Source organism: Arachis stenosperma, chromosome 9, assembly GCF_014773155.1.
Source record: "Arachis stenosperma cultivar V10309 chromosome 9, arast.V10309.gnm1.PFL2, whole genome shotgun sequence".
Taxonomy (NCBI): domain Eukaryota; kingdom Viridiplantae; phylum Streptophyta; class Magnoliopsida; order Fabales; family Fabaceae; genus Arachis; species Arachis stenosperma.
In genome coordinates this window covers 128,699,792-128,716,040 of record NC_080385.1, presented here as the reverse complement: position 1 = coordinate 128,716,040, position 16,249 = coordinate 128,699,792, and the positions used below count along the sequence as shown (strand labels likewise).

The window sequence follows — 16,249 nt, the reverse complement described above, 5'->3', positions numbered from 1 at the left end:
GATTGAATGACTGTGACATGCTTCAAACCTGTAACCTACTGGGCGTTAGTGACAGACGCAAAAGAGGGATTCTATTCCGGTAGGGAGGGAACCAAACCGGTGATTGGCAGTACTGTGACAGAGTGCGTGCATTAGCTTTCACTGCGAGGATGGGAGGTAGCCATTGACAACGGTGAAACCCTACATGAGCTTGCCATGGAAGGAGGCTTGCGTGTTTGATGAAGAAGACAGTAGGAAAGCAGAGATTCAGAAGATGGAGCATCTCCAAACCTCAACCTATTCTCCATTACTGCAATACAAGTAACCATTTCATGTTCTTTTGCTTTTTACAATCAATCCTGATAATTTCTGATATCCTGACTAAGATTTACAAGATAACCATAGCTTGCTTCAAGCCGACAATCTCCGTGGGATCGACCCTTGCTCACGCAAGGTATTACTTGGACGACCCAGTGCACTTGCTGGTTAGTTGTGCGGGATTGCAAAAGTGTTATTGCAATTTCGTGCACCAGGTACTTTCTTCCAAATTGCTCCAATTCCTACAGTATTGAGAGACTCAAACTGTGTAAGAACTTGGGTAGTGTCCTTTGTTTATAGGATAATAAATCACTCAAATTACTGTTGCAGTTTGAAAAAGTAAAAGGACCAAACTGTTGTCAGACATATCAGAGCATACCAACATAATGGGCCCAGGCGCAAACTTAGCAGCCTGATCTATGTGAAAGTGTGCAGAGAATACATTCAGCCATGATTGAATAGGCGACTTGTTGAACCATAAGTCCCTTGCAAATAATGTTGCGTGCTTCAGCAAGGAGAACGGAGATGCCTGAACTATTGCCCTGGAAAACCAGACGCTAGTGTTGCAAAGAAAGAAGTCCTTCTCTTCCAATTTTCCTGATAAGTCCCATCATGAAACAAGTAAGCAAAATAGCCTTACATATTCCCGTCAATCAATAGTTAAGTCCTGCTGCTCTATATTTAAAAAAGCCAAATCAAATATCTGAAATCCTTAATAACTCGTAACAATTATTCGGCCAATCAAAAAACCATTATAAACCACCAGCAATTGCGACATTCATTGCTAGTACAGCAGCAAATTCTAAAAGAATGGTGTTTAAATGCACCATATTCTGCTAGGAGCATATGTATCACACCAGCATTATTATAAACCCCTTACCAAATAAATTTATTTATAGACTACCTTAAATAGTAGAAAACTAAATAATTAGGCGTTATATATCACACCAGCTTCAGTATGAACCCTGTGCACATAGATTTAATGATGAACTACCACGCTCGGCAAATAAATTTAATTAGGAGCAAATGTTCTATACCAGATTCATTATAAACCAGAAAATTCTAGAGTCAAATTAATTCATATAATCTTAATAACACTTAGTCATATCAATTTCTAGTCTTCTTTGTTGTCAAACACATTTAAGAAACAACAACCTCTTTGCAAGTATCGAAGGAATCATTGGTGGGTTCTTTTAAAACGCCCTCCCTTATGAGCAACAAACATTCCACGTCACACTCAGCCAACCCAGTCAAACTTGGTTGGGGGAAAAGTTCCACCTCACAATGTTCATATATATATATATATATATATATATATATATATATATATATATATGGCTTTACATGCACTACTACATTCTATTCCTTATCAACCTCATCTTCCACATAGTATACAAGGTGAGCCTCTGATGCAAGAATGTATGGTTTGTCATCCTCTCTACCAGATGTGGTGTTTGCCCAGATACATCTAAACAAAACGACTGTGAATTGACCACTGTAATTTAACTCAATGATATCCGCTAGTTTTCCGTAATATGACATGCCACCAACCGCAACATTATTATCGCGCCTGCTTGCATAACTTCTAGTGTCAGAAGTGACAAGAACCACACTATTTTGAGTTTTCAGCCCTTCTTCTCTCCACAAGGTCCTAAACCTAAATCCATTTACATTGTAAGCTATAAAGCGGCTAGCTTGAACATTGGGGCCACATGCAAGCCACTTCAGTTCGCTCGAATGCCTGATGCTTCCCAAGGGAATCTAGTAGGGAACTGTTCCTAGGGTTACTTGAAACTGTAGGTCGATCGCGGACAAGATCTATGGTGGTGGTCAGCGCTGTCGTGTCCGACTTGTTGGACTTGGTGGTGCTGCTGATCCTTCGTCACCAGAGGGTGGTGGTACCTGAAAGAGACTCCGATGCTTAAGTTAGCATGGGCTTTTTAGCAGGTTTTTAGTAGAATCAGAGTATAAGTTATACCTGGGTGCTCCAGTGTATTTATAATAGTGTGAAGTGACCTTTCTAGAGATAAGGTAGTTATCTTATCTTATCTTTGAGTGAAGTCATCTTATCTTTAAGGGGAACCGCCTTTACCTTTGCAGGCTTTAACCGCCTTTAGATTTGGGCTGGGTTCCTTTAATTTCGGCCTTCTTTGGGCTTCTCTAGCGATTTGGCCGAGCTTTTTGAGAAGAGGTCGGAAAATTCCAGGCCTTAAGAAGTCGGTCGACTGTTCTTTAATCAGTCCAGGTCATACAGCTCGACCCCGGACATGAACAGGAACAATTTCACGTTTCATCAGTTTGGGATAGAAACAATAGGATACTGTATATAACAGGATTGATCATGACAGGCTTCACATCACGCTTTAACCAATCGGGAAATTCTCTGTGCAGAACACTGTCTATATGAGATTGGGACCTTGTCCTGCTTCGCAATGTCCTCTTTGTGATGGTCCTTGATAAATCCATATTTGATGATAATTTTTGGTTAAATTGAGTGGATTTCATCATACAAACTTACACTTATTCCCTTAAATAGCATGCTTTTGAGTTTTTCTCGTAAATTATGCTTGATTATGAAAACATGCTCTTTTGGGCTTAATTTAGTCAATTTTATTCCATTTACATTCCATTCGATGCTTTGATATTTTTTGGCGAGTGATTTCAGATGCAATAGGTAGGAATGGCTTGGTAAGAATGGAAGAAGAGCATGCAAGAGGGAGGAAGCATGAAGAAACAAAGGAGAAAAGTACTACAAAGTGTGCATGCGCATAGCCTCTTGTGCGTACGTATAACCTGAGAATTCGGCCAAGTGTGCGTACGCATAGGTACTAGTGCATGAATTCTTTAAAAAGTCACGTGGCTCGTGTTTGGAAGGGTTTGGAGGCCCAAATCTAATGGTCTAGAGCTCATATTGGAGGGGCAACACTTGGAGAAGATAACATACCATTAGGAGTAGTTTTATATAATTTTTAGGAGGCTTTAGTTTTAGTTTTCTCTAAGTTTTCTCTCTACTTTCTTAGGGTTTTCATTAGGGTTTATATTCCATGTGCTATTTGCATTTTGATCTTGGATTTTTGCTTACCTCCATTGTAAGTATTTCTTAATTACTTCTTCTTATAGTTACAATTTTGATACTCTTTCTTGTAGTTAAAGTCATATTGTTAATATATATACTTTTTGAAATTTTGATTTCTTCTTGATGAATTTGATGATTGATGATTATTATATGCTTGGTTGAGTTAGTATTGTTGCTTTTGATCATTTGTTGCTCATAGTTTCAAGCACTTTCTCAATTTTGTCATGATTTGTGTTTATGCCCACCAAGTGTTTGTGGAAATGTCAATTTTGATTATGTGTTAAATGTTCACCTCTTGGCTTGGGGAAAATGAGCATATGAGTTCCTAGAGTTAGAATGTTTGACATTTAGTGATAATTCTTGGATAGTTAATTATTCTTGTTTCCACTAACACTAACTTGTTGCTAAGGCAATCAGCAAGCGAGTTAGAATTTGTGGATTAAGAACAACTATGCTTACTTGACCTACTCTTCGATGTAAGGGTTACCTAAGTGAGATTAATCCATTACAATTTTCATAGTTGTGGTTGCAACAAACAAAGGATCCCCTAGCTCATCCTAAGCCAAGATTCCATTTATGCTTTGAATTACACACACACACACATACGTCAATCACTTTTATATCTTGTCCATATTACATAGATAGTTCTTTGATTCCTTTATTAGTTTATTACTTGCAATTTTTAATGTTATTTTATTCCTTTAATTGTTCATCTCTTTATTGAAAATTCGTTGATTATCATAACCGAAATGGTACACTCATTGGCACTAGTTCTTGGGAGACAACTCGGGATTCTACTCCCGGATTTAAATTGGTTTTAAATTGTGACATCTCTAATCTAAACATTGGCTCACGAGTCGCCTTGTTGGTTGGGACTATACATGCAACGTTGAATTCCATCTTTCCTTTCTCCCCTTTTTGGGAGAAAAGAGAGAAATTTCTAACCGACGATCTGACTCACATCAAATTTTTGGCGCCGTTGTCGGGGAAATAAGTGAAATGAGTGCTATAATTTTGGTTGTTGTGAATATGTGAAGAATGTGAATAGACACTTTTTGGATTGTTTGTTTGCTTTTGTTGGTAATTAGGATTTTTGTTTCTTTTGTTAGTTGATGTTCTTTGTTCTTATTTTTTATTCTTCTCTATGAGCTATCACCCTCTTGGCTTGGAGTTTGGTTATTACGATGTTGTAGGGAATGGCAATCTTAATGATGGTGGCACCAAGGGTTGAGCTATCACTTGAGGGAGGAGCCACATTCATATGGTCAATCATCATGGTAACCTCCTCCTCCATACCACTATGATCATGCTTCATCCTATAGTGCATACCAACCACCATATTCCTATGAAGCCTACCGTCAAAATTCTTCTCAACAACAACACCCTCAAGCCTCACTACATCACGAATTACCTCCATGGGATCCACTTCCATATCCATCTCACAACCCACCTTATGAACCACCATCACTCCAACATTATTACTCCCATAATCAGCTTCACCAACCACCTCCATATACACCACCTCAATGCCCTCGCCCTTATGAACCAATCTCCATTTATGAAGACTTCCTCCCATATGATGAGCCTTCTATTCCACCTCAACCTCCCTTGGATGATAATGAGCAACAAGAATCGATCAAGCGTCATCAAGCTATTATGGCTACCTTGACTGAAGTCTTAGCCCACTTAGACTTGCCACATTCATGCCACAACCAAAGTAATTTTGTGGATGAATGTGAAAAACCAACCTCAATTGAAGAAAGCGGGAAGGGGGAAGGTTTGGAACCCCAAGTGGAAGAGAAAGAATTGAAGTATGATTTGTCACAAGTGGATAAAGTTTAGCTTATTGAAGTTGAGGAACTGGTTGAAGAATTGGTGAGGATTAAACAAGAAGTGGAGGCAATCAAAGAGGAGAGCAAGGGAGCAGAAATTTCAAGGCAATTGGAAGTCTCCCTTCTTAAGCAACCATCCAACACACCATTTAAGTGAGTAACAATATCATCCTTTAACTTCATTAACTCACATGAATATGCTTTCTTGGAAACAGATGCTCAACTTAGGATACTTTGTGGAGTGCTAAGTGAGAAAGAGATCAAGGTTGGGTTGCATGGTAGATTAAGGCTAGCTAAGTTTTTCCCTTCAAGATCTGAGTTCAAAGGATGGTTGATGAATTGGATTTTTGACGGTTTAGAATTTCACTAATGAAAAATCGTTGTAAAGTATAGTTTCTAAACCAACAATAACCCTTTCATACAAAAAGTTATTTGTCACAAGTACAAACCCCTAAATTTATAAACCGAAGTATTGGACCTCAGGTCGTTCTCCCTAGGAATTACAATGAAGTGTTTTGTTATTGGTTGTGAGTTGTTTTGGGGTTTTGATAAGAGGCATGAAAGTAAATGGCAATGAAAATAAAGTAACAACTAACAAAGCTCTTGATAAGATATGAGAACTAGAAGTCCTATCCTAGTTATCCTCCTCAATTGTGATGAGAATTGTTCATTGCTACCACTTAGTTAATCTTTATTAAATAAAGGGAAGTCAAGTGGATGAATCAATTTGATTCCCCAAGTCCTAATCAACTCCTAAAGGAAAGACTAGCTTTAGAGGCATTCAAATCAATTAGCAACTTCTAATTATCAATCAACAAAGGAATTAGATAACTCAAGTGTCACTAATCACTCTACTTAGGCCAAGAGGAACAAAACCTACACTAAAACCCAACCAAGCATTTCATCAAACACTTGGAAGGCATAAAAGGAAAGCATAGTAAATCAACAACAAGAATGGAATCTAGCAACAATTATTGCAAAGAATTAACAACAACAATCAAGGAAATCACAATTATCATGAATTACCTCAAATTGCATTATTGAAAGAAAACAAAGGAACAACAATCTATCCAAAATAAAATGAAGAATTACAATTATTAAAGTACATAACTAGAAAGAGGAAGAGGGGAAGATTAAGACTTGATGAAGGAAAAGTGAATTGAGGCATGAATTAAACCTAGATCTAAGAAGAGAGATTAATCTAACTCTAATCCTAATTCTAGAGAGAAGTGAGAGCTTCTCTCTCTAAACTAACTCTAAAATTAATCCTAAGCATACTATATGCTAGATTGATGCCTTCCCCTCAATCCTTGATCCTTTTATTCCTTTCTCTCAGCAATTGGCGCCAAAATGGGTTCAGAAACCCTCTCAAATCGCCAGGCACGTGTTGCTTTAATGAAGTCATGTGCGAGCTTCGACGCGTGCGCGCACGGTACGCGTGCGCGTCCCTGGCCGATTTTGCAATGTGCGCGCGAGCGCCTTGTGCGCGTGCGCGTGCTTGGTCGAGATTAATTCTTTGGTTTTTTTTTGTGCTTCTCTCCACTTGCATACTTTCTTCCTTGCTCCCTTGATCCATGTCTAGCCTATTTCAACCTGAAATTACTAGCAAACACATCAAGGCATCTTATGGAATCAAAGAGGAATTAGAATTCATCAAAATAAGGCTTAAAAAGTATGTTTTTACACTTAAGCACAAATACGGGAGAGATTACAAAACCATGCCAATTCATAGGCTAAATGCGAGAAAAGGTTATCAAAATACTCTAAATTCAATACAAGATAAACCCTAAAAATGGGGTTTATCAATGGTGCAAGGCACAATTGAGAGGTTTTTAAAGAAGGATTTGGAGTCTTGATGGGAATTTAAGAAGTTGGTTGCCCCATTGCAAACTTGAAGATCAACAAGGAATGGTGTCAACAAATAAAGTGTGGGACCCCAGAGGACAAATAAAGATCAAGCATGGGTGAAGGATCAAAGAGGAATGGAGCACAAGCCTCCTTGATGTGAGCCCCTCAAAATGTCCAACTTAAGACGTTAAACCAAAGTGCTAAGTGGGAGACACCCCACCATGGTAACATTGTTCTAACCCTTCTCTTTTTGTTTATAGTTCTTTGACTTAATTGCTTTTTGTTATGATTGATTCACTTAGGATTGGTTTAATCTTTGAGTTAGATAGGTTAATTTGCTTATGGGTCATGAATGTTTGAATGTTTTTATGTTTGGGGTTGAAATGTTGATTGAACTAAGGTTGAGTACCTTAGATTTTAAGATTTTTTTTGCAAAAACAGGGCATTTTGCATACGCACACAATCTCTATATTTCACGTCCTGTGCGTGGGCACCCATATGTACGTACGCACACTAGTTGGTGCACCCTCTGTTCACAGTGCTCGCACGCTTTGTGCGTGGGCACTCCCCTATTTTTCTTGCGCTTTGTGCGAGCGCACAGCCTTGTGCGTTCGCACACCAGCTTGCACTCCTTCTGCTGGGAGTGCTGGCACGCCCTGTGCGTATGAAACCCTGCCACTTTTGCATCCGTGCACACGCACACATGACCCTTTCCCAGTTATTTCAAAAAAAAAAATTCAGTCCTCTGTGCGAGCGCATAGCGTTGTGCGTCCGCACACCTCGTTACACCCCTTCTGTTGGGAGCGCTCGCATGCTATGTGCGTCCGCATCCCCCTCTGTTTCGCTTCTTGTGCGTCTGCACGGACCTATGTGCGTACGCACATACGTCGATCTGGGTGATAATCAGGGAGAAAACCTTGTCGAGCCAGCAGACCTCTTCTCTCTTCTCCCAGCTGCTGCTACTCACCCTTCCGCCCAGTCTCCTTCCGGCGACCCTGCCGCCGGTGTCCTACCGCAGTCAGCTGCCGCCGCACCTCTTTCTCTCTTTCTTCTTCCTTTCTTTTTCCTCTTTCTCTTTTCTTTCTCTTCCACCGGTGAGCTTATCCACCCTTTATGGAACTCCGGTGTATCTCCGGCAAAGCTAACCGTTGTGAACTCGCAGCGGCTATCACAAGTGCCATTCTTTCATCTTCTTGTCTTGCATTCTTCATCCTTAAATTTTCAGGCTTTTATTTCTTTTTCATGTTAATTTTGAGCTTGTTTTAACTTTGGTTGAATGCATTAGATTATGTTTATTGCTTTGTTCAATTATCTTTGTAATGAAAGTGTTTGCTCTCTGAATTGTTAGGTTGTTATTGATTGAATTTGAGCTTAAATGTGATAAGTTTGCACAATGCACATTAAGTGTTGATAAACCCCATTTTTAGGGTTTATCTTGTGTTGGATTTAGAGCATTTTATCAACCCTTTCTCACATTTATTCAATGAAATAGCATGGTTTTGTATATTCTCCTTTAATTGTGCTTAAGAGTGAAAATATGCTTTTTAGGTCTTAAAATAGTTAAATTTAATTTACATTGATACCATTAGATGCATTGATATGTTTGTTAAGTGATTTCAGATTTAGGAGGCAAAGATTGGATCAAGGGAATGAAGAAAAAGCATTTAAGGTTGGAGAACTCATGAAGAAATGATGGAACCAAAAAGCTGTCAAACCTGACCTCTTTCCACTTAATTGACCATAACATGAGCTACAAAGGTTCAAATGATGCGGTTCTAGTTGGGTTGGAAAGCTAACATCCGGGACTTCGAAACAATATAGGATTTGCTATAGTTGCTATACATATAAGGATACGTACGTGCACTGTACGCATACGTGCCGTTGGTGCACGTGATCCACTTCATGCAAACTCGTGGCTAGCGAATTCACAAGACTTGTGGGACCAATCCAACTCATTTCTGCTACTATTTAACCCAAGGATTGAAGGAGAGAATGGGGGATTAGTTACCATTTAGTTTAGTTTAGTTTTCACATGCTTTTAGTTGGTTTCTAGAGAGAGAAGCTCTCTATTCTCTCTAGAATTAGGATTAGGTTTAGTTCTTAGATCTAGGTTTTCATCCATGCTTTCTTCTACTTCTTCTTCTCAATTCCTTGTTGTTGCAATCATCATTCTTCTATTCTTTTGTTGTAATTTTCTTTATGTTGTTCTTATACTTTGTTGTAGATCTACTCTTGTCTCTTCTACTTTCTTCCAATTCTATTTGAGGTAATTCATAATAATTGTGTTCCTTTTTTATTGTTGTTGTTGATTTCTTACATTCAATTGTTGTTAGATTCTACTCTTGTTATCAATTTACTATGCTTTTCCTTTGTGCCTTCCAAGTGTTTGATGAAATACTTGGTTGGATTTTAGTATAGATTTTATTCCTCTTGGCCTAGGTAGAGTAATTAGTGATGCTTGAGTTATCTAATTTCTTTGTTGATTGATAATTAGAAGTTGCTAATTAATTTGGATACCACTAAAGCTAGTCTTTTCCTTGGGAGTTGGCTAGGACTTGTGGAATCAAGTTAATTCATCCACTTGACTTTCCTCCATGGTTAGAGGTTAACTAAGTGGTAGCAATGAACAATTTGTAGTCACAATTGAGGAGGATAACTAGGATAGGACTTCTAGTTCTCATAAGCTTGCCAAGAGCTTTCATAGTTGTTAGTTTATTTTCATTGCCATTTACATTTCATGCCTCTTATCAAAACCCCAAACATAACTCAACCAATAACAAGGACACTTTATTGCAATTCCTAGGAAAAACGACCCGAGGTTTAAATACTTCAGTTTATCGATTTTAGGAGTTTGTACTTGTGACAAACAAATGTTTGTATGAAGGGATTGATGTTGGTTTAGAAACTATACTTGCAACGAGACTTCAATTGTGAAATTCTAGACCGTAAAAAATCCAATCATCAAGTGTTCGGTGAAATGCCTACGTGAAACTTTTGTTTGATTCATATGAAATGGCCATCATATGCTCTCAACTTATCTCTTGTTTGGCATATTCTATGATTTGTGCAACTTCAAATATGATTTTTGATGATGATCAACTTGAATTTACCAATGCATTCCCTTGTTTCTTGAACTTGATGTTCCAAACACCCATGTCTTAATGACTTTTGATCCTTTGTTAATGGGTGAACTGTTTATGAATGCATTGATCTTAATTGAATTCAATTTTCATTGTTCATCGTAGCAAGTGAAAGTATGAAAATGCAATGAGTAGCAGAAAATAAAAGAGAACAAGGAGGAGACGTGAAAGAAATGAAGAAGAAGAAAGTAAGAAAGGAAGAGGAAAGAAGAAAAGGAGAGAAAAAAGAAGTAGAATGGAAAACATGAAATGGAGGTGACGCGTGTGCATACATCACACGTACGCGTGAAAACAGAAATGACCATTCGACGCCTAAGCGTCCTCCACGCATACACGTGGATTCTCGAAAATGAACAGTGACACGTGAGCGTCAGTCACGCGTACGCGTGACTACTCGCGTGCTAAACACACGATTCCAGGACAGTGGCAGCCCAACTCGGGATGAACAAATGACATTTCACTTTACTTAAATGGTTATTGTTATTGTACACCCTTTTTAATAATGAACTTTTATGTCCACAACCCCAATAACCATTTCCAAAAGGAATTCAATTAAGTCATCTAATGCTTGTTTAAGTTTTCTTGCATGTTAATTCTTTAGACTTGCAGCTTAAGCACCTGATTGAGAAGAATTAAGCTTTGATTGTTTAGTAGTGTGATTGCCGTTTTAACCGGCCAATGTGTGTTCTAATCACGTGCACTCTCGGAATGCACACGTTGTCTTCTCTTAAACCACACTATTTTGGAAAAGCTTCTCAATTAAGAAATTTTAATTCTTCTCTACATTGTTTATGCTTCTTCATTGATCTTGTTTTGTTGTTACCATATGATCTTGAAATCTATTTCTTTATTTCTCCTTTATAGGATGCACAAAAAAAAAAGGCAAAGCGCCAGTTCCACAACTGGTGGACTCGGAGAATGCTCTTCCATGTCCCTCCCATCGTCAGAGCGACGAACCGGACCCCTTTGCCAATCAAAGAGTTAGATGTGGAGGAAGACAGTGAAAGTAATCAACCCGAGCCCAACATCTGCCAGCTGAAGGTGGAACCCCATCTAGTTTTCTACCTCCTGGATTATGAGCATGCACGGAGGACCATGCATTGATTAAGTGTGGGGAAAGATCTGCAACTTTAGGGGGTAAAAAAAATTCTTTTCCTAGACACTTTGCAATACTTTCTAGTTTTCCTTTTTTGTGCTTTTGTTCTTATTGCATTTTTTTGCTTGGTTTGCTTGTATATATTTTAGTTGCTTATAGTTTTACAGTAGTAAATATTTGCATATTCATGGTAGAGTAAATAAGTTTGGTAAAACAACAAGAATTTTTCATGAAACCTCTCTTAGGACGTTCCACTGATTGAATTTGAAAATTTGTTTTTCAACTTGTTTGAAGTATTCTTTTCATAGAACATACAAAAAAGAGATAGAACAACATACCTAGTGAGGTTTGAGCTCTAATGGATGGTTGTACATTTTCAATCACAAAGATTGTTGTTGTGTGCTATACTCTTTTTTGATTGTGATATGAGATTTGCTTGCATCTTTATGTCCTATATTTGGTGTTTGAATGCATTTAGTATGATTGAGGCCATTTTTTAAAATGTACTCACTAACCCATATGGCCAACCCTTGCATTCACCTTTGTAACCCCCTTTTTGAGCCTTTTAAATCCCCTTTTGTTCTGATTCTAATTACATTATTCTCCCTAAAGGGAAAAACCATTAATGTCCTTAGATTTCTTCTTTGATTAGCTTGGGTGCAGTAGTGTGTGTGTTACTCAAAGTGTGGGAAAAAATTGTTGGGAAACATTGGTGATAAAGTTACATGGGGTATTCATTGTGAAAATTTGGAAAATGAGTCATGCATTTATTGTTCAAGACATATACATCTCTTGTTGTTGACAAAAACAAGGAAATTTTGATTTTGTAATTTAAAAAAAAATAAATCAAATCTTGTGCATAGTAGCATATGAAATAAAAAGTTAAATAAAGAATGCATATGTTTGTATTTTGGAAAGAAAATGCATGAATGAAGGTGAGAAAGGAGATAAATGGGAAGTTAGGTTGTTTTGTTATGTATACATAGGGTGATATCGGATTAGGTGGGACACTTGACCTAATCAAAGATCTAATTCACTAAGTCCACTTAACCATATGAATCTTACCTTAACCCTAGCCCCATTATAACCCTCCAAAGACCTCATGATATTTGTTTTCATGCATCAAGTATTAGTTGATTGTTAGATGACTTGTAAATCTTTGAAAAACATGATTAAAGGAGAATTGAGTGATTTAGCCCTAAACACTGAGCGAATAGAGTGAATACACATCCGGAGAGGGGTTCGATCGCTCAATTCTATGTTCTTATCTCTTATATTGTATCTTCTTGCAAGTTGTTTGTTAGTTTTTAAAAATCTCAATTCAATTCTTGGGACATTGATCATAGTGCATTGACTGTTTGCCTTGGCCCTAAGGCTTGCTTGGGATTGATTGGAATTTCATGGTTTGTTTCTATCAAATTTCAGTAGAGTAGATATTAGTAGGTAATATCTAGGATAGTTGCATGCATATAGGTAATACAATAAATAAATTGTTGCCCTTTTACATTTCTCTTTTGATTGAGATTAGCATGAGGACATGCTAGTACTTAAGTGTAGGGGAATTGATGAATCCATATTTGATGATAATTTTTGGTTAAAATTGAGTGGATTTCATCATACAAACCTACACTTATTCCCTTAAATAGCATACTTTTGAATTTTCCTCCCAAATTATGCTTGATCATGAAAACATGCTCTTTTGGGTTTAATTTAGTCAATTTTATTCCATTTACATTCTATTCGATGCTTTAATATTTTTTGGGTTTTCTTAAGTCAACACAGCGGAAAATGTTGCTAGAGTACCCATCTGGAAAGACCACATTCTTGATAGTCCCTAAAAAGACATCTTTCTGTGCAGGGACGGATCCAGGAATCTAAGAGTGGAAGGGCCAAAAATTAAAATCTTGTATAATTAAATATAATGTTATATATTTGATAATAGATATAATTATAATTAGTTTTTTAATTAAAAAATTAATAAATACTTGTCAAATAAAAGAATTATGTCAATTTTTATAATTTTTTCATAATTTTTTTATGATTTTACATCTAATAAAATATGAAATTATCTATTTTTAAATATTTTGTTAATTAATTTACTTTATTAAGTATTTATGTGACAGTAGGTTATATTTTTATGTTTTATATCATTAAAAAATATGACATAAAATAATATAAGTTCATTGCACTAACAATTTTGTTATGTCAATTTAAAATATATTAAAGTATTTTTATATAATAATAGGAGTAAAAATTAATTAAAAAATAATAAAAAAGAAACAACTAAATAAAATTAGAAAAAATAATATTATTATAAATAATATTAAAATATTTTTATATGATTATAAATGTTAAAATTAATCTTAAAAAAAGAGATGTAAAAAAAAACTCTAAATTAAATAAAAAATACAAATAATATAAATATATATAGAGAAATTTAAATCCTAATACATAAAGAATAGTAACTCTTTTTACTATCACTATATTATTAAATTTTACTCTATATAATACATCTATTATAATAGTATATGAGTTTTTAAATTTGTTGGGGGGAGGGGGGCAAGGCCACTACTTGCCCCCCTTGAGTCCGTCCCTGCTTCTGTGGATTGGTCATAGTGAAGATGGCGGATGGGTACTTTCCATCTTCTCGTGGCCATAGATCATGCTTGATTCCCATCAGTTGGAGGTCTTTTGTTGCCTTAAGGTGGTCTTTAGATTTACCTTTCTCATTCGGTATAGTGAAAATTATGTTGTCGTACACATTCTTCTCTATGTGCATCACATCAAGATTGTGACGTAATCCCTTGTTTTCCCAGTATGGGAGCTCAAAGAATATACTCCTCTTTTTCCAAGGGGACTCGTCTTGTACGGCGGTTTGCTGTCCGCGTGTCCTTTTCCCAGCAAATGATTTCACCTTGCCAAGGTGGACATACACATCCTGTAGTTGTCTTGCAATGTCTCCACCAGAGAGTTTGACAGGTGGACCTCTATCCTCTATCTTTCCATCAAATCTATCCTGGTTCTTTCTATATCTGTGATCATGATTCAGAAAGTGACGATGACCCATGAAACACCATTTCTGACTGTGTGTGAGCCGGTTAGTCTCAGCATCCAAATTGCACACAGGACAAGCTCTCCCACCGTACGTGTTCCACCCAGATAAGTTGTCCAAGCCTGGAAAATCACTGATTGTCCACATTAAAGTAGCATACCTTTTAAAGGTTTTTTTCTCGTAAGCATCATACGCTTCAACACCAACCCACAACTGCTTCAACTCATCGATCAATGGCTGTAAGTAGACATCTATATCATTTTCAGGTATTTTAGGCCCAAGAATAATCATGGAGAGGATAAAAGAGGTGGATTTTATGCAATTCCAAGGGGGCAGGTTGTACGGAATAAGAACCACAGGCCAAATTGAGTACTTAGAGCTCATGTTTCCATAAGGATTAAAGCCATCGCTGGCCAAGGCTAGGCGAACACCGCGTGGATCATCGGAGAAGTCAGAATACGTTTTGTCAAATGCCTTCTATGCCTCGCCGTCCCGTGGATGCCGATAAATACCATCAAATCTATAACCACTCTTATGCCACAACATGTCAGCGGCTTTCTTACTAGACATGTATAACCGTTGCAATCGTAGAATAAGGGGGAAGTAGCGAAGAGTCTTCGTAACTTGCGGTTTTCCGTTCTTCTTAACAACCCTGTTAATCCTCACTCTGGAGTTCTTATTAGTCTTTTTCTTCCATCTCGAGGTTCCACATCGCTTGTATTTAGACAGCTCTTGGTCGCTGCCCTAGATAGCATGCAGTCATTTGGACATGGATCTATCTTCTTGTACGCGATACCAAGCTTTCTTATGATCGTGTTGGCATTGTGCATAGTACTCAGAATCCTTGCGTGCTCAAAGGCATCCGACAACAACTCCAATATCATTCCGAAGGCCTTGTCGCTCACTCTGCACATGATACATCCTTACCAAAAAAGACAGCTTAGAGAACTTTGAACATCTTGGGTATAGCTCATGTGCTCCATCTTCGAGCAGCTCCTGCAAGTTGCGGGCCTCGCAACTACTTTCATTTCGGTCCAACAGCAATTCCTCCAGATCCATGCCAGCATGTTCATTCACTGAATCATCTTCATTGCCATGAAGTCCTGGAAAGTTAAATGCCTCTTGAACTATGTCAAGCATTGGGTCTTTAAGGTTTCCATCGGGTTCTGCTTCTTGTCCTTCACTAGAGCTTTCTACCACACATCTCTTACCATGATGTAGCCAAAATGTATAAGTAAAGGGAAAGGGTTTTATCAGCCAATGATCGTACGCATCCTCTCTAGTTTGAAAAAATGCGGAACCCGCACTTCGGACACGGACAATCTATCATCCCATCGGATGATGCATTGGCAAATACAAAATCTAAGAATCTGTTCAAGCCATTTCTATAATCTGGACTATCTCGTGGCTTTGAAATCCAACTCTTATCAATGTCTAATTCAATGATATAATAGAACAACGAAAATTCAACTAATATAGTCAGACTACCAGAAAGAGAACAAAATAATAAATCATAAATGTAACAAGGGAGTGTATAATATGATATGATCATAGTATTTGAAATAAACTGGGAGAATAACTCTTAAAATAAAAAACAGAAAACACAGTTACAGGCATCCAAGATAATACACACCGACAATATTACTCGAGAAAGTTGCTTACTCATTCTGGAAAATTCTGCACTTTCAAAAAAAATTATTAAAAGAAAGAAACTCTGGGTCCAATGCCATAATTGAAATGGAAAATAAAAACCTTCCTTAAAAAAAAAAAGAAAAAGAGGAATGTAAGTTAGATATAAGAAAATAATTAAGTAATGGGCATTATGGCCTTATATAGATGAAAGCAAATAAATACTAGAGGACTGTGAAACTGCATTTTCTATGTAGAAGAAAAAGGCATTTTGGTCTT

At 37.3% G+C, this 16,249-nt stretch overlaps 1 protein-coding gene across 5 annotated transcripts in view; it reads right to left on the bottom strand.

Moving 5' to 3' along the window:
* The window catches only part of LOC130948450 (uncharacterized), a 32,705-nt gene that overhangs the window by 12,476 nt on the left and 3,980 nt on the right, over positions 1-16,249 (bottom strand). The window contains exons 2-3 of one of the 5 annotated variants that reach the window (XR_009073060.1): positions 16,004-16,018; positions 1,641-6,798 (exon numbers count right to left, since the gene is read on the bottom strand). The exons of 2 other annotated variants lie outside the window; for them this stretch is intronic. The gene's annotated coding sequence lies outside the window, so the exon portion shown is untranslated. Of the gene's footprint in view, positions 1-95; positions 895-1,640; positions 6,799-16,003; positions 16,019-16,249 lie in introns of those variants that run through there. 2 more of the 5 variants (XR_009073058.1, XR_009073059.1) reach the window with 2 other exon arrangements.